Source organism: Lissotriton vulgaris, unplaced genomic scaffold, assembly GCF_964263255.1.
Source record: "Lissotriton vulgaris unplaced genomic scaffold, aLisVul1.2 SCAFFOLD_1420, whole genome shotgun sequence".
Taxonomy (NCBI): domain Eukaryota; kingdom Metazoa; phylum Chordata; class Amphibia; order Caudata; family Salamandridae; genus Lissotriton; species Lissotriton vulgaris.
Window position 1 is genome coordinate 159999 of NW_028253693.1, and position 26997 is coordinate 186995.

Sequence of the window (26997 nt, forward strand, 5' to 3'; positions counted from 1 at the left end):
AGCACCTAGTAACACTGGGCAGCAGTTATGTTCTTTCTAAATAACTAACATAACATTCCAGCCACCGGTGCAGGACCATGTGGTCCACAATGTCAGCGGCCGCGAGCAGATTGAGCCACACACATAGAGCCAGTGAATCATACTTGGTCATGACCAGAAAGACCTCAAACAGAGACGAGCATCAGTTTAGACTCTCCCAGAGATAAGTCAAAATACAACAGATCCTCGCGTGCCTGATACTTCCTAGAAGGAGCAAAACACTTGCAGCTTCATGACAATAGACACAGAGGATGGAAGAGGAGTGGAAGTGTTTTGAAATATTTTCGGGCAGGGAAGGATGCTTAAGGCAATACCAAGGAATACTTTGAAGTGATCCATGGGGAGAACAGCAATACATTGAGGTAGTTCCTGACATGAACCTCATGCTCCTCACCTCTTGTTTCTGGGCCAACAGTTTTTTCACTAGTCGGGTCCAGATTTTCGAGGTAGACATTTGTTGAGTAGCTAATGCGTGGACAGAACAGGGATGGGGATTATAACGTGGGTTGTCCAGTCTTAAACCATCAACTTTAATGTTATCAACAACAGAGCTTTATGGAACCACCCAAACAGATTATTTCTGTGATGCACCACTAGCTTACAATCTGTATCATTTATTAAAGAAATGCTACTAAAGAAATGCTACTTTTCTTCGACAAATTTAAATTAGGCTGCTCCAGTCGTGCTCAATAGCAATATATTTATTCTTAGCCATTAATTACAAATGAACCTGCAGTATTGCTTTCAACATCAAGGGGTGTATCCAATGGATAGATACAGAGAGACAGCTGTTATCCCACTTTCAGCAGACATATGTGAGTGAATTCAACCGTCATCTGTAGCATGTTTGATGGGTTGACCCTCTTATAGGGAGTCTTTAGCATTAGGATAATAAAGAGTCACCAGGCATTCCACCCTGGTAATAAGAACATGAACCATCCTTTTCACTTCATCATGTAATAGATTAGCAGGAGCCACAAGGGGACCGACACGCAGGTGAGCACCTCTCTATGACAATTGTCAAGTAATTTCCCCCTTGCATCCAGTTTTAGCACACATTGACCCACACAGTATTAACATGCCATGGAGGAACCTGGCTGGTTCCTTCTCTGCTTCAGGGACGTAAGAATCTAGTCGCAGAATTTTCACTTTAACACCCATGCTTAATGTTGGCCTACAACACCGACACCCTGACCCTTCATTTCTGGGCTCACAGCCAATGAATATGGCACAAAACATAAACACTTATGCAGAGGAAATGTTGTGACCTCATCAGGGGCATAGTTTGGCCTCTAAAATCAGGGGGGTTTGAGCATATTGAGCATTAGATGTTCCATTATTCACGGTGGCATATAATTAGGCTGTGGGGTTTTAGGTTTAAACCTATAATAACTGATAAAACCCCACTGAAAGAAAAATAGCCCTCACCGGTGAAACCTTATAAACACTGAAAAAACACCTGCACAACCACAAACTAAATGACATTCAAAGAAAGGAAAAAGAAAGTGAAGGGGTCAATAAAATGTAACTTTGTTATACAAGCTAGCAGTAAGAAAGACTGGCTAACATTATTCTGCTTGAGTTTTGTTCTTTAGGGATGCAACTTAAATATTGTTTCTTCTTCCTTTTACTTTTTTTCAATTTTATGGCCTTTGGTCTAAAAATGCAGGGTTTAGTTTCACATTTTAGGTTTAGTTTAATTATTTTATAAACTGTAGAGAATCAGGACATATCAAACTGACATTTTATATTTTGGCTGCATTTTATTGTTTCACTAATAGGTAAAATGGCTAGTTTCATAAAAATATTTCCTAATATGTGTCATCACATTTACCCACAGAGAATGGGTAAAAAACATTAATACATCATACCATAGTTTCTAGTGGGTCAGTATTGGTAGTAGGTGAATTGCCAACACCTCAGGCTTTAAACATTAAATGCAAGGTAGAGTGACAAGTATATGTATCACCGAGCATCTGGGATAGTGGTGAAAACGTGACACCAGACTTTTGGAAAACATGGAACGCAATGTCACTTGTTATGCTCTTCAAAAAAGGTTCTTTCCAAGTTCAACAAAGATTGGAGTGATATTGTTTGCATTTGTAGTGATTCAGCTACGTATATAAAAAAATTGTGTGATGACCTGTCAAAATTGATACCCGAGCTGAAGTGATTCCCTGTAGGAGATCCTTGCCACTTGTTAGATGGTATGCTGAAAGCATCTTTACAATCTTCAGAGTTAATGAGGGATGCTATTGACTTTTTAGTCCATTCTGGTGCACTGTTTTCTTATGCCCAGGAACTACAACACAAATATTTATCATTGCGTGCTTTATGTGGCATCAAAGAAAGAGTCATCCCAACTTTGTTCCTTAGCTGATGATTCTCAGCCCAGGGCTCTATGAATGCTGAGAGGGCCTTTTCACAGAAGTTTACATGGGAAGGAAAGCGCAAGCACACATGACCAAAGACTCACTGAAGAAGTATTGTATGGTGTACTACAATAGAATTAATTTGCAAAAATCTCTTTTGACTTCATATACACTATGCATACACTGTCTATATACCATGTTCTTTCAGTGCAGAAAGCAAGCAATGATAAAAGCAAAACGTTCCATGAACACCGGAAAAACACTTTTTCTGTTGTTTTTAGTGGCGTGAAAATGTGTAACCACTGATAACAACTGTTTTTGAAGATATTGAAAACACTGAAAAAACCCAACCAGAATTTACCAAAAATAGAAACTGAAAACAGGACAGCCTACATATAATGTTAAAGCACATTATAAGACAAGCAGGGTGCATGAGAGGAGCACAAGGGACAGTGGAAAGGGAAAGAAATGCAGATTGGTAGGGGTACTAAGTAAGAGAAAACACAATATTTTGTTAAAAAAACATATGTAAGTGAGAGAGGGTATGTGTATTTTGTCTGTGTGTACGAACAAATTCCTAGTGAAATCTGACAGACACCTCACCATACCCGACTGAAAGCACCAGTACCCAATTATTTACCAAAAAATACATTTATTAGTGGGTGTAACACCCCCCTCTAAGCTACACCACTGGCCCTCCTGTGCATCTTGCAGGTCCAGCTGCAGGACTGAATTCCCTCTGTGATACAAATGGAGCAGCGTAATTTAGACTCCAGCCTATTTACATCATGCATGTACATTTATGCACTCATATACAACATTTATATTCAACGTGTGACTTAACTTCATTAAGGTCCATGTTACATTTAATTGAATGTATAGTGTGGACCCACTGCAACTCTAAGGATTTCTACATGAGTGTATAAAGTAGATAAATTGCCTAATGTAAACATGTTCATTGCATAATCATATTCAACACTGATTGTTTGCATTTATTGATTTTCAGTCCTGTAACGTGCATCCATTTTGATTTTTGAGAATGTTTACCTTGACTTTAGGCCTTAATTGAAATAGCTTATTTCAATATTGCCAGTGTTGATTCGTTCTTCTGCAGGTGCGTTATGTTTTTTGTTAGCTAGAGAAAGCCTTATTGTTTGTATGAGACTACTGAAAGTGAGGCCTGCGGGGAGGAGGTTGTCAACGAACTCAGAGAAATTATATTGGGACGAGGCCTTCGATTAATGGCTTACCAGTAGTGCAAGATGTCCAAAACTACCAGCTGCAAACCTTATTTCGAGGAGATGTGAACTTAGGTAGTGTGTCGACTCCCCTCATGCATGGTGGCCTGATTGGCTGTTGGAGGTGGAAGCGAGGTATGGATGTTTTGAATGCTACTGGCTATATTTAATTGGGATTTCCAGAGTTAGTCAGGCAGACTTTTCCTTGACTCTGAGAGGAAACCGATTTCCTTACTGAGATTTCCTTCAAGTGTGAAGCTTCATGCTGAACACTTTCCTTATTTTCCTGAACTTGTACTGAAGCGAAGGTGTATGCTGAGACTTTATATGCTCCCCTGTTAGACACTCCCTTTAAATCCTGATATAAACTTCTGTTTAGATTAGATGAGGGAAGTTTCTTTATGGAACATCTTATTGCAACAATTCTTTTCCTATGCATTGTGCCATGTTACGATTCTGTATATTGTTTTATTACGATATAACTTACTGTCTCATTTTGCCTTCAAAGTGGTGATACATGAGGTACACCATTTCCTAATTTACTCGTCTACACTGACCCCATTCCTTCATCGACGGTGGCTAGAGTTACCAAGACAAAAAGCTACATATCTGAGACCATATGGGAAGCAGACATCATGTATACTGGCAACTTCCAGCCCCGTGCATCAGAAAACCATTTTCATTCAAATTTCAGTTTGTAATTCACACCACAAACCAAACTATCAATGTATTGTTAAAAATTATTTTATGAATGATTGGTACAGCCATCAGCCTCCCAGTAAAGATGTCTTTCTTTTGACCGCTGAACCCTGTTGATGACGAAGTAAGTCAGTGTTCAGTAGCTGCTAGAGGAAAAGCCAGCCTAAACCCACCTGCACAGGGAAACTGTAATGCACTCCAAATCTGTATTGGCTAGGATAATCCGCATTAAAACGAGAAAAATACGCAGAAAGATCTCCAGCATACAATTTGTGCTTTGATCATTGCGACCTCAAGGAAGAATGGCTGATGCTTGCACATGACCTTAGAGCCAGGACCTAAGGAAGCAGTGGCATGTACAGACCATAAGATGACTTCAGTGTTTTAACAGCTAGTGACAGCAATGTATCAATGGTTGGGAGGAAGATCTATAATGAGTGGCTATCACATTGATGAAAACCCACCAGGTGCTCCTGCATTTCTGCTGTGAAGGTGGCAACATCCTTAAATGTCTCTAAGTGTGTCCCAGGCAGGGGTACAGAGATTGGGCTATGGGGGGCTGCTGAATGTGGGGCAGGAAGGATTACTGCTAAGCTTTGATCTAGAAGTTGACCAGATTGTGTAGCGTAGGGCATTGAAAGAACCTTGGTAGGTATCATGTACCAATAATAATAATATAACAGAGGAGATGCATACTTTTTTAGAAAATCGTGTTCAGAATATTATTTGGAACGTCTACTCAAGTGAAAGTGCTAAAATACTTATAATGCTTGCAATCAGCCAGTTACACCTAGGTTATAATGTTGCGTGCTGAGACAATTGTCACAGATGTTAGTTGTGTACCCGCAAGCAGAGGCATCCAACATTTGCTCGAAGACGAATATAGCTATATTGCACTGGGGGTGCAGGAACTGGCATTATGTAGAGTGTTACTTTCAAATGATCACTCACTTCAGGTGTCTGAGTATAATATTGGTAAGGGGGTGGGTGGGGGACAGAACACGATGTAATCTAACAATGGAAATAAACACTACTGAACCTGTGTTAGAGCCTGGGAAAGGTGTTACTAACAGGAGAATTAGTTGGGGCAAATCTAGCACTGTAGCAACAAATAGAGCAGGTTAAGTGAAAATCTTCAGAGTCAAAAGCCTTTAAACACACCAAGTAAATGTACCAAGACGTGGCAATACCTTGAAAGAGGAATGGCCGGATGTGGTATGTCTTCAGGGTTAGCTTTAGCCAAAACAAAGGTAGGTGGAGTTTTGACTGCCTTCGACAGAGATAGACCATCTAGGATTTAGGGCAGTGAAGTAGGTAATGAAGCAAGATGCACTTTTTTTTAGATGAACTTGGGTGGCCGATCCCTATAATTTAAACTGAGCCATTACTTTGGAAAAAATGGAAACCTTAAATTGTTTTAACAGGTGACGTTAACAAAATGGATTGGGAAAACTAGATCATTGGGACACACTGGAGAACACCTTGAGGAAGCTGAAGTAAGAGGAAATGTTATTTATTTATTTTTCCTACATGCACTTAATTCAGACAGGGTTAGACTAAATTTTATTGGAACAAAGACTGAGTGGCCTGGTCATAGAAATGGTCACTGTGGCACTAAATATCTGATCAGGCACCAATATATCAAGAGTTAATTTCATATGTGTGTCCTAGCATATGTGCACAGAACATACAATTCATAAGAAACTGGTAACTAGTGAGGAGAAGTTTTCCAAAACACAAATCCAGGCTACTGTTTTTAAGGAGACTTTTAGAAGAAGAAAAATATGAATAAAGAATATGCTTCAAAATAAACCTATTGGAGAGTGGGAATTTTATGTAATGTTTGTGTGGATTGATATAACATTTGTGCTGAACTACTATGGACTAACAAAAAAACTTGTGCTAAATTATTATGGACTAAAAAATTGATACATTGCTAAACAGTGGTGCTGAACCATTTGAATATATTTTTGTTTTAGGAGTTTTATCTCCACTGGAAGTTGAAGGGGCTGGATCTTTCTTCCGGATCTGGGCAACATTTTATTGTCTAATACCATTTTCCACAAAGGTTGTAGGTGTGGTAGCATATTGCTCCAGCCCCTTTTTATGTAACATAAATTCAGAAGATACTAATATGCACAAAGCCTCATAGATTCCATACAGAAGGTGGTGGCTAGGCTTGTTTTGGTCAATGTCCAGATCTGGATTGAGGCAAACACTATCCTCACCCCCCTCCAGGTAGGCTTCAGGGTTCATATAGCACAATTGACCAGGTCTTTCCATTCGTTCTCGTATACTGGCGGACAATCCCTCTTGGCCAAGGTAGCATGTATGCTGCCTTTGTCGATCTCAAATTCGCCCCTGACCTAGTCTCACAAATTAAATTGTGGGAGGTCTTGAGGGAGATGGGGATGCTACTTAATTTACTTTCCCTGATCGTCCGCCTCCATGAGGATAATTATGCACAAATATGTTGAGGCGGGGCAAGAAAAAAGACAGATCCCTTCCCCGTGTGAAAGGGTGTTCACCAAGGATGTGTACTGGCTCCCACACTGTTTTCTCTTTTCATAAATGGAGTCACAAACTTCCTTGATGCCACCCATACTGATGCTCCAGTCTTAGCTGGAAGAAAAATCCCCATCTTAATGTACGCAGATGACACACTGATAATCTCCAAAACGCTGAGTGGATTACAGCATACCCTCCAGCACTACGAAGAGTTTTGTCTCCTGAGGGGTCCCAAAATTAATGCTGCTAAGACAAAGTTTATGGCATTTAATCAACATAGATTGTTCAGAGGGAAAGTGATGATGGACGGGCTTCCCCTGGAGCAGGTTGATGCTTTTGTCTATCTGGGCATCAAACTACAGAAGGACATGAGGTAGAAGCCTCACATCGATGTCATGGCACTAACGCATCAGCAGTTAACTGGTACTATTAGAAAGGAGTTTAAATCCTCTCTGATAAAGCCCCCTGGCCCGGTATTACAAATTTAAAACAGCAAAATGGTGAGCTCTATCCTCTATGGGGCTTAGCTGTGGGGTTTAGAGAACCTGACCCAGCTAACAACAGTTGAGAATGCGTTTTTGCACGCAATCACTTGTTTGCCACAGAGTACACCCACTCTCTCCCTAAGGAACGATCTAGGCAGGAAAGCCCTGTCAGACTTCGCCAGACTATGGCCAATTTCATTCTGGCATTGAATATGGTGCACACAGGAACTGGCAGTATACGCAGAGGGCCTAACAGATATTATTAACTCACATTGTTTTCACAAAATTAAGTGGCTGCGGGATTTGAGAAGTTTGATTAATACAATGGGCCTATCGCACTTATGGGATTCTCCTTCTACCTCAACACTCCGTCTAAAAATAGCCTCAAAGAAATCTATTGGGAAATGGTTGCATATAAAGGGTTCAGGCGTTGTGACCCAACTTCACTCTCTGGGCTTTTCCATCAGATAAAAACCATGTCCGAGTCTCGAGCCCTATTAGGATATTATTAAAAAATCCTTTGGACCAAAAACTTTACTTCCAGTTTAGATCAGGATCTTTGCTCTTGAAGTGATTTTCATCCAAATGGTCTTCCAACGGGGACAACAAATGCAATGTATGTGCTATACATATAGAATCATATTCGCATGTGCTCTTTGCTTGCCCGGCGAACGCTGGCCCGCGGAAAGCTTTGCTGGCTCAACTCTGCAAGAACCTGGGCACAAGATCACGCAACATAGCCCTGCAAATCCTTTGCTTCTGATCCATCACCTAGGTATGCAATCCCGGTGGCAAAAGTCCTGAGGGAGATGTCTTTTTAAACATCAGTGGTCCCTTACAAGCAAAAGAATAAAATTAAATAAATATAGACAAAGTCGTTTCTATATTGGTGGGACATGTCCAGCTGGACAAGGTCAATTATTTAGTTTAGAGTAGTAGCGACAAATTCATCAACAATTTACAAAGTGGGGCACACGCCTGTACCCTACGAAAACAAACACAAAAAGTGAAACACAAAGGGCTTTTAGGCAAAAGCTTACTGTTCTGTAAATATCACAATTTCAATAGTAGAACAGAGAATTTCAGACACCTCTACATGTTAAATGACACATGGTACATAATTGTATAAGGTGCGCAATTAAGGTCGACGGCGTTTCGATCTCACTACATAGTTATGGGGATCATCATCAGGACATTTAGTAAATGCCTAAACGATACAAGCCTCATTTGCCTATAGGAAAAGAAAGGGAGGGAAGAGACAGTAAGGAAAACTGAGCTCATAAGTTAAAGGGCGAGCAATACAACCGAATTACGAATCAAATAAATTGCCTGTGAGAAGACATGCAGTTGGTGTCAAGGCAAGACCGGCAGTTTAAGAGCGTGAAGGGTGAATCTCTAAAATTCTTAAAAACGTCTAAAAAGTGCCCTTTAGGATGTGGAGGACTTCACTAAGGGTCAGAGACACAGGCGTATCAAGATTATGACACGGTGGTTGAGTAGGTCTGGTGATAGAGTCAGACGTATCAAGAAGAACTACAGTGGTACAGGAGCGGCAGTGTGTGAAGAACCGAGGGAGGGCAGCTACTAGTAAGAATTCTGCCAAATGACTGTCAATGGATGTGATAATCGGCAATTAAAATACGGTGTGGCATTGGTGAGATGAAGCGGGTGCGGTCGAGTTTAGCGGCGCGGGCTAGTGAGTGGAACCTGGCATTATGGGGAACGCTTACCGTGACTGAGCCAGTGTGGAGAGGGCTCATGAACCGGTGACTTGCAATGAAAAAAGTTGTGGACGGAACCCTGTAAGAGTAAGGCCATCAGGGATCGTGGAACGACTCAAAATCAACGTGTTTAAAATTATGTACGGCTAGGGGGCTTACCAGAGTCGGAGTCCAATATGAAGCGTCAGTTCAATTAGTAAACAATACGAGTGATTGCTTCAAATTAGCAAAATAGCCTGTAGAAGGGTAAAAAGGGTAAAAAAGGAATCAGTGAGAGTTGGTCTCTACACCATATAGCCCAGCCCGTAAGGCGAAACTGTGTGCACACTTACCTAGATTTCCAAAGAGTGTCGGTCCCTCACGATGGAGTGGTGAGCCGGAAGTGTTCGTGCAAGCCTACTTAAGGTGAAAGCACTAACCCGATTGGCTGCTGAAGTCATGTGCAAGTGACAGAAATGGAAGAGGGGCTAAGAGTGTAGGGAAGTGGGCGGCCATCTTGGAATGGTCGTCGGGGTAGAATATTAAGGGAGAATTGTGTAAGGTAAAGTAAAAAAGTGCGTTATACAGGGAAATGCAAGAATAACAGAATAAGAATACAGAAATAATCATACTGTTAACTGCAGTGAGCACCATTCTAATTATTTAAGAAAAGAGAATTATATGAGGAAGGTCCAGTCCTCCAAAAGGTTAAGGCCAGAGTTCAGACTATCTGTCTTGAGAATCCATTTGAGTTCCTCTCTGTTAAGGATTCTTGAGAGGTCGCCGCCCCTTGGTGGTAAAATCACTTGAGAGATCACTGTCCATCGAATGTCATTTTCATTGTGACCCTTGTCAATAAAGTGTTCAACGAAGGGGACATTCGCTGTCTTACAACGAATCCTGCTTCGGTGCTGTGATATTCGCAACTTGATTTTCTGTTTCGTTTGTCCCGAGAAAATCATGTTGCACGGACAGAAAATGGCATAGATGAGATTACATGTATTGCAGTTGATGAATGTCCTGAGCGTATTTTTTACATCATTAAATACAAATTCTTTACATTCGATGGTATAATCACATACAACACAATTCCCACACTTAGAGTGGCCACGGAGAGGTGGTAAGGACCAAAAATCATCAAGTGTGGTGTTGGGATTGTCAGCAGGAGGGAGGGCTCCCCTTACTAGTTGGTCCTTTAAGGTTTTGCTCTTTTTAAACACAAACATGGGCAACTCCAAATTTAGATTACCGGCATTCAAAATTGGGCAGTTTTTTCTAATTGTCTTGTGGATGTTATTCGATACCGCAGAGAACGTGGTGACAAACACCAATTTCTCCGTAGCCTTTTTGGGTTTGGGTTCAAGCAAGGTCTCACGCGGGCAATACCAGGCCCTTTTCATGGCATTTCTGACCAAACGACGCGGGTAGCCCCTAAAAATCAATTTTGCAGAGAGTGTTTTAGCCTCAATGAAGTATTCTGTTTTCTATGAGCAATTCCTTGTGATTCTAAGGAATTGTGAGTATGGGAGGCTATCTCTTAGAACTCTGGGGTGACTACTACTATAGCTCAACAAGGTATTACGTTCTGTCGGTTTGCGAAAGAGTGATGTAAAAAAGAAACCCTCCTTGTGTTTGATACATAGGTCAAGAAAAGCAATGCTTATGTTACTATGGGTGAGGGTGAATGTAAGCCCATTACAATTATTATTGAGCCAGTGACGGAAAATTTCAAGGGCCTCTACAGGAGCACCCCAGATAAGGAAAATATCGTCTATGTAACGCTTCCAGGTAATTATCCCTTGGTGAAATCGGTTGCTAGGGGGCAGGATGGTGTTACATTCTAGCCAATCCATATACAGAATTGCTGAGGGAGATGTGGCACATATGTTGTAATGAAATCAGGCCGGGCAAATGACCATGATGAAATCTTTTTAACACTGTGTAGGTACATGTGGGCATATTAGGACATGTGGGGCCCAATACGTCTTTCAAGGCGTTTGAGATTTTTTGCAATTGATGCTTTTAATTTCGCTCCGTCATGTAATGTCTGATATTACGAGAGCTCTGATTGCTTATTTGCACAAACATAACTCAAATGTTTTACCCTGATTTAAACTTTGTATCTTTGTTCTTTATTAAACTTTTTATCTGTAATGCTTTTATGACTTGCATAATCAAATAAAGCTTTGAGGATGGTGAAAATGTGCATAATGACAAATAGTTTTACATTTGTATACCAACAGTGGGCAATAACAGCTAAGAGAAAGTTTTTCACAAACACGTGCTAGACTCGCGTTTGAGGAAAAATAAAACAAATATATCGAATAGATTCAGAGAAAGCAACTTGCCCTTGACAACACATTGTCTGACAGAAGCCTGCAAGTAATAATACATTACCCTCTGGTAAGGCAGAAACTGCTTTGCCATGAATGAGGCAAATGGCCTATAAAAAAGTGATAAGACAGATAGGACTGGTGCAACTAGACTGAATGGGAAAATGTCTTGAAGCGATTAAAGGCAAGGACAGGTACATAACACAAGGTCAGCAAAGGTGAGTTTATTCCAGGGATTTTATAGAGACTTAAGTGGCAGACCAAGATAAGGTGGAATAGTAACTGCAAAATGTACAATTCAATTTGCTGCAAAATGAGAACTGAAAAGATTCAACGCTTTCAATTAACATTTCAGAATAAATAAAACTTGTAACTCAACCACTAAAAATGAACAAAGCTTGTGAACTACATTCTGGCAACATTTAATAAACAATATACATTGGAAATCTGACACAGATTCTCAAAAACAAAATACAATCTCTTTTTCAGGTACTAGTCACAGTATCTACGACAAAGATACGCATCACATCCCCATCGCTATCCTATCCCTAGTATCTAGTAGTAGATCCCTGCTTAGAAATCACCTTCCTACGGTCCACCTTCCAAGACGGGATCCACTAGGGAGAGATATCCTTGGAAAGGGTAGATTCTGCTCTTTCCAATGATACCTTATCTACTTAAACTGGTGCTCAGGGGCAGATATATGCCTCAAAGCAAAAACCCAGTAAGCCATCTCATTTCACTTTTACTTTCAGTGAAAGGACAACAGCGCTCCAGTTGCACTTATCATTCCTCCCCCCTTACCCCCTCCAAAAAAGACTTTGGCTGCTGGGAAATCTTAAAAACATAAAAAGGAAACCCTCATGTGTGAGCACTAGAGGGCCCATTATAGTGCTCCCCAGCGCGAGCCAATGGCTGACAGATGCACAGGGGAGGGAGTGCAGGCGTTGGCACTTGAAAGTTAACATCCATCAAATTGATTTTTTTTCTCCAAATTGTTACGTGCTGCCACATTTGTTGCAGATTTGCTCATTGCTTTTTGGATTATCATTTGCCTAAACTCTCATAAGGGCAATTTTTTATTTTATTTTATTTTTTTACAGTTTTTTATAGTGCAAACAAGACCCAAAGATATTGGAGCACTTTACATAAGCGCCAGTTACACTTGAAAAGGTCACAATTTGTTTTTTTATGCACATGTAGTTTATGTGTTTGACTAGGATAACAAGATGTTGAACTGTTGCCAAGGCTTGAACCTGAATCCCTAGTTCCAAAGTCAGCAGCTCTGGCCATAAGCCACATCCGCTCTGGCCCTGTTTGCAGGTGTGGCCTTACTTAACACCCAAAATTGGGAGCAGGCATTGGAGAATTTGTTCAGCGTGTGTGCTGTGACATTGTATAATAGACTTTAATATTGATCCATGTAATTCTATGACGGAACATTAATAAAATGCTCGCATAATGTAATTTTTACTTGGGTTACTCGCAGCAATGCCACCAGGTCATTCCTTATTAAATTGTCCTATGTTTATACTTAGAAATTAACCATTTGTTTTGTAAAGACATGGGAGCTCTCACCCACCCATATCTAGTAAAGACCGGTGCTATTGCATTCCAGTAGCGGCTGCCTGTGAAACTTTCCAGGGGGGATGGAAGTGTGGGGGGGGGGGGGGGGGGGGTAGAAAATCAAAAAAATGGGTGGGGGCGAGAGGAAAATAAATAAATTGTCTGACCTGGCTGCCAGCCGCCAACCCTCAGCGCCTCTGTTCTCTTTCGTTCCAGCTGGAAGCACACACAGGTTTCCCTAAGCCAATCACGATGCTGCTGTCACCATGACAGCCGCATGGTGATTGGTCTGAGTGCGGTGGTTCGGAGTTCAGACGGTGACTGTGAGCCTGTGCATGATTTTCACCAGGCTGTGCATTACAGCCTGGTGGGAAACATGCAAAGTGGAGCATGCTAAGACCGGCCAGGTCGCTCCTTCTCTACTGAACGGACAGAGTCTTACGTTTTTCTACAGTGTGGGGGAGGGCACCTTTAAACCAATATGTATGCACTTGGTAAGTTAATGGGACTTCTATGTCCACGTATAGAAAGTATTCATCTGGTGTCTCATCTTCAATGTAAGCATGAAACAATTTTGTCCGTGCGTCTTCAGCTGGAAATCTGACCCAAGAATAGAATACCTCAGTCCTAAATGCATTGTGTGCCTCGGCCACGAAGGTAACATCTCCACCTGTTGCTGGGAGGCCATGTTGTAATAATGTCATAGTAACTGCCTGTCTGCAATTTTCTGAAATATTTAGAGTAGTAGCTACTTGTACTTCAACATCGTCAGCTTGTTCAGTCATTGTTAAAAATGAAAAGTATTTTACAAAAATGAATTTATTGAGATTTGGTTTGTACAATATGGGAAAAATCTTTAATCCTCCAAGCTTGATAAAACCTACAGCCAAATCATAGGACGCACCTAATCAGCTGAGGTGGATTCCCTATGGACGTCTCTGGTTTATTGTGAATAGGGGTCTCGGAGAAAGCAAAATGTAACTACTCAGAATTGACCGTAAAGTAAGAGCCTAACAAACGTTGGCGGCACTATGTCGTGTAGTTCCTACTAATCTGTAGGATCTGTGTATTGTTTGGACAACATAAACTAAGGGCTTGGTGTCTAGACTGGTTCTGGACACAGCCACAGGATATGTTGGCCTACAGATCAGCTAGCTCACAGTGCTACCTGCAGCCCCCCTAACCTTACCAGGGAGTGAATGGACTCTGGCAACCACTGAACATGACAACCCTGGTCACTCAGGGATCGTGGAAACAGTACAGAATCTTTTGCTCAGTCACTCGTTCTTACTTTCTCCCAGAGAAGTATACAGAATACACAGTGGGACGTTTTCAACATATTTATTGAACCAGCATTATTCTTCTATGAAAAACATGTGCTGCAAGGATTAGGAGACAGAAGCAAATATTGGAGATTACAAGCACCGAAGGAGTGAACAGTAGATACATTTCTACCATGGTGCTGAAGCAATGAATATATGCAGGCATAAATGCAAAATATGGTAATCTAATGTACCCCTACGATGCAGACCCTACTCGGAGTGTACCTAGAGTGTGTAAGGTTGTAGAGCCAAGGATCCCCCCAAGGGACGATCCAATTCCTTTACCTGATAGTAGAGAGTGGACACCCCTCACGAGTGGTGATTTCTCAGAAAGCAAAAACTTCTGTGTCAGCAGAAGTGCCTCATTTCCCAATCTATTGGGATGCCCACTATTTATAATACTAGCAGCCCGTCCCGGCGTTGTCCGGGGACAATGAGGCTTCAGGGCCATCCGCCCGCCTAGGCCCCCGCCCGCCCCGGCCCCCGCCCGCCCTAACATTGTCCGTGTACCGGAGCCACCTCCCGCCCCGGCCCCCTCCCGCCCCGACATTTTACGTGTCCCTTTGCCTTACCTGAGCCGCTGCTCCTCCCCGCGCTCCTGACTTCACCACCGCTCCTCGCCGCTCCTCCCTGCCTGTCCGCCGCTCCTCTCCGCTCCTCCCCGCCTGTCCGCCGCTCCTCCCCGCGCTCATGTCCGCCGCTCCTCCTCGTGATCACGCACGTCGCGGCCAGCGCTACGTCGCAGCCAGCGCTACGTCGCGGCCGGCGCTACTTCCAGGGGACTACTTTTTTTTTTTAAGTTACATTTTTAAATTTATATTTAATTTTTATTTTATATAGCCTATGTCCATCTGCACACCCTGACATTTTCAACGATGTATCAGGTGTGTGGATTGTAGTCATGAGCGGATTTTGCGGATTGGCAATCCGCGAATTTGCGGATTTGCAAACTCGCAATCCGCAAAATCCGCGAATTCCCGCGAATTTGCGGATTTTTTTTTTTTTTTTGTGTTCGCCCGTGTTTCTGCCATTTCGCGAGGGTTTTTACAATTTCGCAATTTGCGAACTTACCTGTCGGGTCGCAAGTTTTGCGAACTTGTTGTTTCTACGTGTCCAACCTGTTTGGGACACTCTTCTTCATCACTGCCACTCTCTGTCACCACTGCCACTCTCTGACTACTCATGCCACCCTCTGGCCCACCCATGCCACCCTCTGTTTCATCACCACACCCTCTGGTTGTCCAGTGTACATTATTTTCGGCAAAGCAAAGCACACCTTCCCTGCCTCAAGTGACCTGAATTAATTTGGGGCTGATTAATGTGTCACAGAATATTTTTTTAGCTGGCACCTGCTTCCTTAGTGCGCCCTGATTAGTGATCTTTTGCACTTGCTAAGTGCTTTCATTGTTGCAAAATTAGTTACAACACCTGCCCTGCCCCAACTGACAATAATGAATTAGGGGCTGATTAATGGATTTTAACTTCCAGCCTGGCTCCTGCTTGTCTCCCTTAGCTGTAATTCAGGACCTTTGTGGCATATGTGTAACTATTCTGAGGTTCAGAGCAGGGTCACATAATAGTTGCAACTGGCAACTGAACTCTGGAGGGGCCCCTCAGGAAGCACTACAGGAAATGGCTACTAATGATGTGCCTGAACTTTTGAACCTGGTAAGTAGTTACTTTCAGTTTTGCTTAGATCGTATTTCTGCAATTTCGCACTTATTCGCGGGGCGCGAACTCACGCGAACAGTGCGAGCAGTGCGAGCAAAATCCGCTGCTCGCGGATTTGCGGATTTTGCAGGAAATTCGCAAATCTCGCGGATTGCGGATTTCCCGAAAATCCGCAAAATCCGCGAGCGGAACGGATTTTCCGCCCATGCCTAGTGGATTGGCGCTGTGGTTCCAGAGTTTACCTGGCCCAAAGGTTTGTGTTCTCTCTTTATATTAGTAGTATAGAATAGATAGATATAGATATAGATAGATGGCTGGTAGTGGCAGAGGTTCCAAATAGAAAAATGTGACCTGTTTAATAAATGTATTTATTTTTTGAAGGCTCTTGAAGTGTGTTTCCTCGTTTTATTAATGTGTCTGTTTATTTTTTTCAATTTTCTGGCCAATCCCTTGCACTGTTAAATTGATTAATTTGAGGCTCTTGAAGGGTTTTTCCTTGTTGTATGTTTGGTATGCCTTCAAGAAATTGTCCATTTCGTTTTGTTAATTGTCTCTGCAAGCCCTTGCACTGTTGAATTGATTTTGTTCTGGCTCTGTAAGGCTGTTTCCTTGGTCTTCGTTTTAATAAACTGTCTGTGTTTTTTTGTGAATTGTGTGCAAGCCCTTTGTGTTGTATAAACTTTCCTAATCCTTTTTTTAAAATTCTGTGTGTAAGTCTTGGCCCTGCTCGTGTGAATATGCCTAGCTGTGTTTTTATTTTAATTGCTAAGTATTCTTTTCAGCGTGGTGGTTCGTCAGGTTATTTTTTTACCCGATCGCATTTCACTTTCCGAATCGTTTCCTCTCTTCTGTGTGCAAGTCCTGGCCCTGCTCGTGTGAATTTTCCCAGTTGTTTGTTTATATTTATTTCGTAAGTATTATTTTCTTCGTTGAGGATAGTCTGCAGATTTCGCCCCAGTTCGCGTTTGTCCGTGAATAAAATGCGCCTTAGATTGTTCCTGTTTACCCCCCTGTGACGTCGTTGTCTAATGGTTGAAGACTTGTGATGTGTTTTTGCAGAAGTCGTGTGTTTATTTCTTTATTAGCGTTGCCATTGGTGTTCTGTCCGTATAACCCTGCCCCCTGTGTGACGTCTTTTGTGTGTCAATGGAAGACGGTCATCGTAGATGCAAGTCACGCCCGCTGTTGAATGTTGTCTGGGTAACTCATTGCAATTTGTGTATATTTCTTATTGTTATAGCGCACACCTCGTGAGTTTTAAGGCCATTTCCACTGTATGTTTTTTTGTTTAGAAATGTACGTCCTAAATTACGTTTCCGCTCTATGTCTGCATATTAAGCGCATTTCCGCTATATCTGGGCATACGTATCTGTGTTGTTCTTTACCTTGGACGCTGTTTGTTATTAGCATTTGGCATTGCTTTGTAAACGGCCACATTTGTTCTTTGAGACACCCACGGCTACGTTCTTACACTCGACCACGCCCCCAAGGGACTACTTTTCCACTTTTAGCGTTTTTGCTTTTTTAAATGTATATTGTTTTTTATCTATAGCCTATGTCCTTCTGCTACATCTCCCCTTTCAAATGGTGTATTGTGTGTAGTGATTGGTGCATTACTTTTGTAGTTTACCTGGCTCAAAGGTTTGTGTTCTCTCTTTATAATAGTAGTATAGATAAAGCAGCCTTTTGCAATGTACGCTTTAGATTTAAGATGTTATGGATATGTAGATAGCGCTGTCGTCCCGTGGATGAAGATAGGACGACTTTTGTACCCAGAGTGTTGAGAGACCCAGTACATGATGTTCAAGGCACCGTGATAATGTTGTGCGACGCTGGATGGGCAAACAAAGTAGTTTCAGAGAAACTAATCCAATATTGTCGTGCATGCAAATGTGTGCAAAAGTTCACAGCTGAAATGATGTTTTCTAGGACAATGTAAGAAGTGAGCTGCTTCACTACATGGGCCTAATTCGGGAATATAACAGACTGGATGGCCCAAGACGGCCGCCCAAACCATCATGCGCACTTACATGCCCCAACCACTCCTCCCCTGCTGGCTGTGATGACAGCCCAGTCCCGCCCCGCCCGCCTCACCCAGTAAACCTCCCTCAGTGGAAAAATTAAATGTTAATAATGTTGCGCTATTTGCTTTTTCCTTTTTCCACAGTGGGACAGCGCTCCTCCGCTTGCTGCTACTGCATTCAGAGGAAAACTGTTGCAGTGAGAGGCCCGGACACCTACCACAGGAAAGTGGAGCGGAATTACAACCTGTGTCAACTCCTATGAGTTATGGTCCCTTGCAAGTTTAACCCGGCGACCCTCCATAAGTTACAGACAGGCACACACTTTTGTATAAAAAAACCAAAAGGTTAAATAATGTGAAATGAGATAAGAAATAATGTTTAAAAAACAAAAATGCACTCAAATTAGCAAGTTATAGTTTAGTCAACTAACTATAACGTGCGCACCCGTTAGGTACTGTTGATGACATCACATATTACATCAGTTATAACAAGTTAAATGATATCACCGATGACATCACTGATGACTCCGACAAATAAGGTATCAGTATTTATTTTATTGTTTACTTTTGACCCGCGAGAGATCCGGGGTACTCCTGTAAACTACAAGTCCAAATAGCTCTAACTTTTTCTGGTGGCTAACCCCTTAATGCCTTTTTCTTATCACTTTCTCCTTTCCCCTTTATTCTCTTCTACACACCTCCTCCCCGCCTTATAAGGGGACAGTGGATAAGGGGACCAGCCTAGCAAGAATATATCTGAAAAGTAGGACTACACAATCCAACGAGCCAGGGCTGAAACCCTAGAACGAGTTGCCCATTATAAGTGTATGTTATATGTTTATATGTTTGTATGTGTAACAATAAAAATGTATTGAAATTAAAAAAAAACGGGATTCTGACTTAAATTTCTTGAAAACTACTGAACGGATTTACAACAAATAAATGAAGCACATTTTGAATGCCACATTTTTGCCCATAAAACTTATAGTAGATTCAGAGTACGTTTAAGGGAATTTTTATTTACCACACAATGTTTATTCCACTGCAGCCCCTTATTCTTACAATGTATTTTCATGTTGTGCCATCTAGTGGTCATTGAGTAGACTTTGTTAAATCAAAAAGTAAGCGAAATACTGACGTGGTTCATCCAACTTTGCGAAGGACAGAAAACATTATAATCTATCTGAATTGTTGAACATCATGAATTACGTCAAACGCATTCCTGTTTTGTGAAATTCTAAAGCACAAAATATAGTATTAAAAATCTGAATTTCAGAGAGTAGGAATGCATCGTCTCAGCATCCTACTGTTTGTTTTCGTTTTTTTGTGTTCTGCAATTTTATATAGCGCAAACCTGACCGAAGGGCATTAGAGCGCTTTACGTAGCCTGGTCCTGTTGGTGCTCAGCACCGGCAGTAGGGTTACCAACTGGCAGGGTGCAAATTCAGGCAGGTCAGTGTAAAAATTCAGGACAAAGGGTCAAAATTCAGGACAAAAATTCAGGACAGAAGGTCAAAATTCAGGACAAAAATGTGGGACAAAACATAAGTTTTAGAGACATATCCGAGGCGGTGGCACAATAATATATAAGTAAGTAAATAGACAACCAAAATAAACACAGGTCAAAATAAGTTTATATAAGGTTGAGCCAATCGTGCACTTCACAGTTTTAGGTCGAGGCTACCGTCGCACTGCGAAGCAGTGGGCGGAGCCGAAGATTTTATGACTTCAACAGTGGGGCTTTAACCCGCCTCTCTCTTCCATTGGCTAGCTCCATAAATGGAGACTAGCCATTGGAAGAGATGTGTGTCAATTAGGGTTTGTCCCCGGCTTGAGCAGATTCGTGGGCGTTTGTCTTTTTTTTAAGCCCCGCCCCTTTTTTACATCCTGCAGAGGTGGGCCCATTGTGGGTGTTTCCTTTTTTTTTCTTTTCCAGGGCTGTTTTTTTGTCAGTCTGTGCCAGCTCGGTCCCGGTCCCGGTCCCCTCTGAAGCCTCTCCCGCACCCCATTGTTCTGCTCTATGGGCCCATTTCAAATATCTTTGCCCAGCTGACTTCCCGCACTGTGACCGTACTTTGGACTCTTCTGCCAATGGCCGTCTAATGTTACTTGTCTTCTGATAGTTGCCTGGTCCGGTTGTTGTGGCGCAGCGTGGGCACTGCTCAGTGTCCGATAGCTGGTGGTCGGTCTGTGAAACAGTTGCAATCAATCACCCCCTTATCAGGCGCGGTCCAGCGCGGCTCAGAGCTCGTTAGGTGATTCTCCTTTGCCAGTACGGGGTGATGTCATGGCCCTCACCTCATCCCCCTACACTTAATTTACCCTTTTCCCTCTGTGCTGCGTGATGGGCGCCTCCACACCCATATCTTGTCTGGGGCTGGGAGGGCAAGTCGTGGAGGGAAGGAGAGACGTTATCAGATATGTCTAGGGCGAGCCGAGCTCCACCCTTTCCATTCCCGCAGCGTTGCTAATGCAGATCACGTTTAACGAAGATTGTTGAACCTTGAGAAGGCTGTGCTGTTCACAGCTGCACCGACCAGAGTTGGCTCATATCCTGCGTTCCTCACCCGAGTCTTTACAGATTTTTTAAAATTCACATTCTGTAGCTCAAATGCAGACCTGCGCTTACCTAAGGTATTGACGCAGTGGGTGGGCGAAGGCGATAACGTGGGTTCTGTTCTTAAACAAGTACTTAGCGGGGGTTGCCTTCTACTCCCCTCACCCCACCTTCACAACTTAACCGCAATGCCCCCGCTCAGAGAGAGGCTCGCATTAGAGCCCTCCTCCCCCGACAGCGGACCTTTACCCCATGGCGGCGTTTATGCCACCCACCCTCTTCTGCCTGAGACCTCATGCGGATCCGTACTTCTGTTACCGGACAGTGGTACTACTTTGCACTCCTCCCTGAACGTTCAATTACTTATTAGCGCAGGGACCAAGTGCTTTCACTTAATGATAGAGAAAGCAGGGACCGTGGGTAGGTAGTTCCCGGGCAGCATCAAAAGGGAGGGCGCTTGTTTCATTTTGTATTCATCCCTTCCCCACTATATGAATGAGTGAACAACAAGGCTCCTTGGAGCATACACTAGAGCATGCTGCCACTTCCTCTACGGCCAGCCGGGGCAGACTACAAAACTAACACAGCAGGTGTCTGCCCAAGACGGTTGAAAGCACTGCGCCCTTTTGATGCCCAGTTCACCCTCCCAGCCTCTGTCAGCGCCAGGCTAACGGGAATCTCTCCATTCAAGTTTATTAATGCTCCTTTCCCAACAATCTATTTCACTGAGCTCAGGTTCCGCGCGTTAGACATTTAAACAGGGCATGAAAGTACAACATCTTTTTAAGTGCCTCGGTACTCTTCAAAGATAACTGGCAAAAAAGTTGAGCTTGTTTACACCATAAACTTGTGTGTGATCGGCTCCAATTACTGCTTATGTGTGCTTTGTAATTATGTGCGCGATGTAGGAATTTAATGTGTGTAGGTATGTATGTATGTGTGTGGGAGTCTGTGTGGGTCTGTGTGTTTGTGTGTGGCATTTGCGAGAGATTAAGCTATTGGCATTGTAAATGACAATGCCATTTATTTATCTGTTTTCAAAACCAACACATAAATAAAAATGTTGTCATTTACAATGCCAATAGCTCCAACTTTTTCAAAGGCGAGACCGTTGCATTGTAAATGCTTGTTCAGTATGCGCGCAACTTTGCAAAGAGACATCTGGCCCTTTCTGCAATCAAGATTTGTGCTAGTAACAATAAACATAAATAAATAGTATTTTTTTATTTGTATGTTGAAATCTGTCTTTTAAATGTACAGTGAAAACGGTGTTAGTTATTTTATTTTTGTTTTCTCCAGTATGGCTCCAAGACAAAAGCAGAATGCTTTGCCCAGGCTAGTCCCATTGAGGAGAAGGCACCTCACATGCTGTCACCACAATTGGGCCCATTGTCATTCTAAGTGCAAAGCAGCTGCAGTCTCGGAATGACAATGGGCCACTCTACAGTCTGCACAAGGTCCAGGAGGGGCCGACAGATTAAAAGATAACTGCGAGAGGCCCTGAGTGAAATCTTTTTAACTCACGGGGCCTCTCGCATGGGGAACAGCATTCCTCACTGAGATTTCCCATTTCGATTTTAGTATGATGTCTGTAAGGCGTCCGTAATTTGAGATCCCCAAATTACGGACGCCTTGTGGACATCATACTAAAATGACGGACGGTCCGTGAAATTTACGGACAGTTGGTCACGCTAAAGGCAGTTCTAAAAAGTAGGTGGCGAAACGGGTTACAGAATTATTGTTAGGGCATGAATCACATAACTGAATATTTTGAATATAGGTTTAGTTAGGGCAGGACTCAGGAGTGCAACAAGCTTATCCCACTACACAGACACTGGTCCCCTGCTGATACCATGTCCTCCCACTTCTACTCACTAGGGGTGGCAGGTGATCTTTGAAAGTAGAGGAGCATTATACTGACCCTCAACTCTAGCAAGTGAGCTACGTGAGTGAACCACACTTGTTCAAGGAGAATTTGGTGGGTTATCCAGCAAGATCATTTCGAAAAAAAGGCCAGATCATACAGTTAAAGAGCGAGATCTTTAGTCATGAAGTGACCATTGGGAATACTAACAATCTCTGTTTGGAACCAACAGCGCTAGAGTTATTTTGATGTGTATGGTAGGGGAGGGGCAAGTTCACAGATGTCATCCTCACAGACCCTGCACAGAACAAGGGACTGGGATGGGACACCAGTGCCAAAACAGAAATTCAGAAGACTCTATTGCCCACCAAAGAGGTTGAAATGGCCTTATCCTCAATGAGGCAAGTGGTCTATTAAGAAGTGGTAAGGCAGATAGGATTAGTGCAATAAGACTGAATGTGAAAATTGTCCTTGAGAATACTGAATTGAAGGAAGGAGAGGTACATAATGCAAGTTCAGCAGCGGCAAGTTTATTTAAGAGGTTTATAGAGACATCCTAGACAGACCAAGATGAGACAGTATAATATTTGGAATTAAGATTGCCTCAAAAGGAGAACTGATAAAATGAGACCCTTTGAATTAACATCTCTAAAGAAGTGAAACGAACAAAGCTTGCAGATCAGATCATGGCAACATTTAATAAGCAATATTGTTTGAAAGTTGACAAAGATTCTTACAAAAATTCTTACAAAACCCATCCATTTTTAATGGTCACAGTATCTATAACCTGGCGGGGAACATGGCGGCCATGAGGTAAACGGTCGAGAAAAACCGCCGGAGTTAGGAGTGCGTTGGATCGAGAAAATCGCTGTATAAGCATGCCGCTCTCCTCCCCCGCCCCCCCCCCCCCCCTGCCTGTAAAATATACTGTATTGTGAGGCTCCATCTCGAGTTATTGGAGACCCATGCCGTTTTTTCTGGCATCGTGTGGGAACCGCTGGAGTCACTCGCTGTCTCGACGTGGAACAGAGCGGCAATAGAATTGAGATGTGCATGGGCTGTTCGCGTCCTTGCACGTAGATGCAGAGGCAGCACCGGTTGGTCAGAATGCAGCGAAAGTGGAGATCCAGACTACAAGGACAGAAGGAGATTGGAGGTATGGAGGTCAGAGGCAGTTTTCAATGGGAGTGGAGGTGTGGACATCTCTGCCTATGGAAGACAGAAGCAACCGGTCAGAGATTTAAGGGGCCCAAGGTACTCTAGTGGGAAGGGGAGAGCTCGTATGGAGAAACCTTTAGTGCCACTGGATAAAATCTCTAGGTATACTCTGCGCACTTGTGCAGTGGGAAAACCTGGGGCAAGTCCTGACTGGTTTGTACCAGTGACTACAGAGGCTCCAACTGAGTTGGTTACAAAAAGGGTGGTGCAACCGAAAATTTCAAAAACGGGCAAGCCGGCAAAACAGCAGGGGAACAGCCCTCGAGGTAGGGTTAAAAAAAAAATTCCCCCAGGTTAGAGTAACTCCCTCGCTTAAAACCGTCTACAAAGTTATGTCCCATTCCACCTCGCTTTCTACCTCAATGGGGATGGCTAAGGAGGAACCGGCGGCCAACACCCAGGGGAGATTAGGAGGGGGAAGAAGTACGGGCGAGGCCCCTGAAAAGCCCATTTCAGTACCAGTAGGCGAAGGTGGTGAAGAGGCAAGAAATGCCCCTGAGGAGCCTATTGGAGGTATCTTCCAGTTGTCAACGCAGAATAGGTTTTCCGCCCTTGAAACTGGGGGGGGGAGGTAGGGGGGAGGGGAGTTGAAGTTGAAGATGGAGATGTGGATGTAGATGGAGAAAGCCCTACCCAAAAGGGCTATCCTGAGGTACACCAGTTACTGAGCCTGAGACTGAAGCTTTATCTGGGAATTTAAATTTACACACTGAAACTCACTTGACTGCCATACTACTGGGATTAAAAGAAGAGATTAGCTCCAGATTTAAAAAGTCAGACGCAAACCAAGCCGATATACAAGCTTCCTGTACTTCCTTGGCACGGAAACTGGATGAAGTTGTAGTACACACCAAAGTGCTGGAGGAGGAGGTAGAGGTGTTGAGACACGCCATCGCCAAAAACTCTGAGGAGGTGGGAGAGTTAGCAAGGGAAAACATAGGACTCAGGGCAAATTTGGAGAGAATAGAGAATCATACCCAGAGGAACAACCTGAGGCTTTTAAACATCCCCGAGGGGGAAGAAGGGACGGATATTAAGTCTTTTGTAATCATAATGCTCCGCGAAATGGCCTTAAAAGATAGTCTAGACATCGATCTAAATTGCAAAGTGCAGCAAATACAACGCGACCACTTCAGACGCAATCCTCAGAGGCAGAAACCAAGGAAAATTATTATAAATTTTCTCTTGTACTCTGTGAAAGAACTAATACTGTTGGCAGCCCTCAAGAGCTGTCCATATTCATTTCAGAATTTTTCTTTCAGCATCAGGTCTGATGTCTGTCAAGCCACGGATTTGAAACACTGGGAACTTGGTAAAAAGATGGACAAATTAAATAACTTGAGGCTAAGGCTCAATTAAAGTTCCCGGCAATGCTTCGAGTAATGTGGGACAACCAAATGCGAAACTTTAGGTCAGTGGAAGAGGCAGATGACCTAATAGCTGTGATAAAGAAGCTGGATACTCTCTGAAAATCCCTGGAAGTAAGGCAGGATATCCCACATAATCAAGAAAATTTTGCATAAACTATATGAATCGAACATAGGACTGTATAAGTCGAGGAACACTTCAAATGGCTTGGGGCAGGTAAAAAAGGATTGGGTGGGGTTAAGGGGGGGTGAAGCCACTTTTTCATTTCGATTTATTACTTTTCTCTTTCCTTCTATTATTATTATACTCTTGATTTGGAAAAATTCCTCACTCCGGGGGTTCAAATAGGCATTTTTATGCCTGAAGAGTAAGGGAGGGTTCCCAGGGGTAGGAGAAGGGGGGCAGAGGGGAGAGGGTTTGTGTGGGTGCATAGGGTGGGGAGCAGTGGGAAAAAACCAAAAAAAAGAGATCCTCATGACAGTTTTTTCAACTTTAATCAAGGACGTATCCTAAAATTCATGCAGAGATGAGCGGGCATGAGAGCACTCTCCAGGTGTTCACTTGGAACATAAATGGTCTTAGATCCAAGGGTAAGCAGAGGTTAGTACTGAAATATTTGGAGGCGTCTAAAGCACAAGTCATTATGTTTCAAGAAACCCATTTAACTGCAAGTGACAGTAAGGAAGTGAATTCAAAGATAAAGTGGATTGAGGACTACGCAGTTTCAGATCAAATGGAGTATTGTAAGGGGGTGGCGATATTGGGGGGCTCTGGAATTGATTTAATTGCCTCTAAAACTGACAGTTCAGGAAGGTGGGTCATAGCAAATCTAAGATGTGCTGGTATAGTATTTAAATGTGTGGCCTATTATGGGCCTAATATAGATGATCCCCAGTACATAACTGACCGACACCTGCTATTAGCTGGAATCTCCACTCCCATTGTTGTTGGAGGAGATTTTAACACCCAATTAGATCCATTACTAGATGGATCCACCTACAGGGCTAGCGGACATGCAGGCACCTAGGACAAGGCAGGCCCTGAAGCATATGATTTACGAAATGGGTTTGGTGGATACATGAAGACAGCTAAAAGGGCAAAAACAAGGGTACACATTCCATAGCAAAAATTACTCCCACTTCTCCAGACTAGATTATCTATTAGTAGACCGATTATGGGCAGGTAAACTAAAAGATATAAATATTTTACCAGTCCATATCTCAGATCATGCCCCGGTAAGTGTTACACTTGTCTGAGTGAGAGTAGCCTTTAGTACAAGATGGACCTTAAAAAGAACTACTTTATTAAAGGCAGAGGTGTCCACCACTGTGAGGGAAAGGGCCAAGGAGTTCTTTTTGGAGAATGCCCAGTCCGCTCCTTTAAATATAATATGGGATGCCTTTAAGGTTACTGCAAAACCAAGCATCAATATTTAAACAAACTTGATAAGGCAGAACTAAAGTGTCGAGAAGGGAGTTTTGGGGAGTTGGAATTAAAGGTGTAGTCTCTTGATCCATCCCAAAATACGGAGTCCTTAATCAAACAATTGGAAGAAGCAAGACTAAATTATAGGATGGCCCTTGAGCCTAAGTGCCGTGAGAAGTGGGTGACTGGTAATATGGATTTATTTGTGTATGGGGAGAAGGCCGGCGCACTGTTAGCCTGTAAGTTATTAATACCCAGGGGGACATTTCAAATAAGGAAGATGAGATTAAGACTTGCCTGGTCTCCTTTTTCTCCGAATTATACACTCAGGAAATTAGGCCAGAGGAGGGGACATTAAAAAATTGGCTGTATAAATTGGACCTCCCAGTCCTCTCAAGCGATGGCAGGGAGATAATAGAAGTTGAAATTACCGAGGGCGAAATTAGAGAACAAATTAAACATCTAAAAAGTGGAAAGGCAGCAGGCTGCGACTCATTGCCAGGAGAGTTATATAAGATAATGGTAGACAAAATAAATCCAGATATGGTAGTACTGCTCAACTCGATTTATAAGGGAGAGGAAGAAATCCCAGGTTCATGGAAGGAAGCC

General features: G+C 42.8%; 1 protein-coding gene across 1 annotated transcript in view; it reads right to left on the minus strand.

Annotated features, from left to right (window-relative positions):
• The window catches only part of LOC147660886 (PDZ domain-containing protein 7-like), a gene marked incomplete at its 3' end in the record, with an annotated part of 489505 nt that overhangs the window by 129385 nt on the left and 333123 nt on the right, over window positions 1-26997 (minus strand). The window lies entirely within an intron of this gene.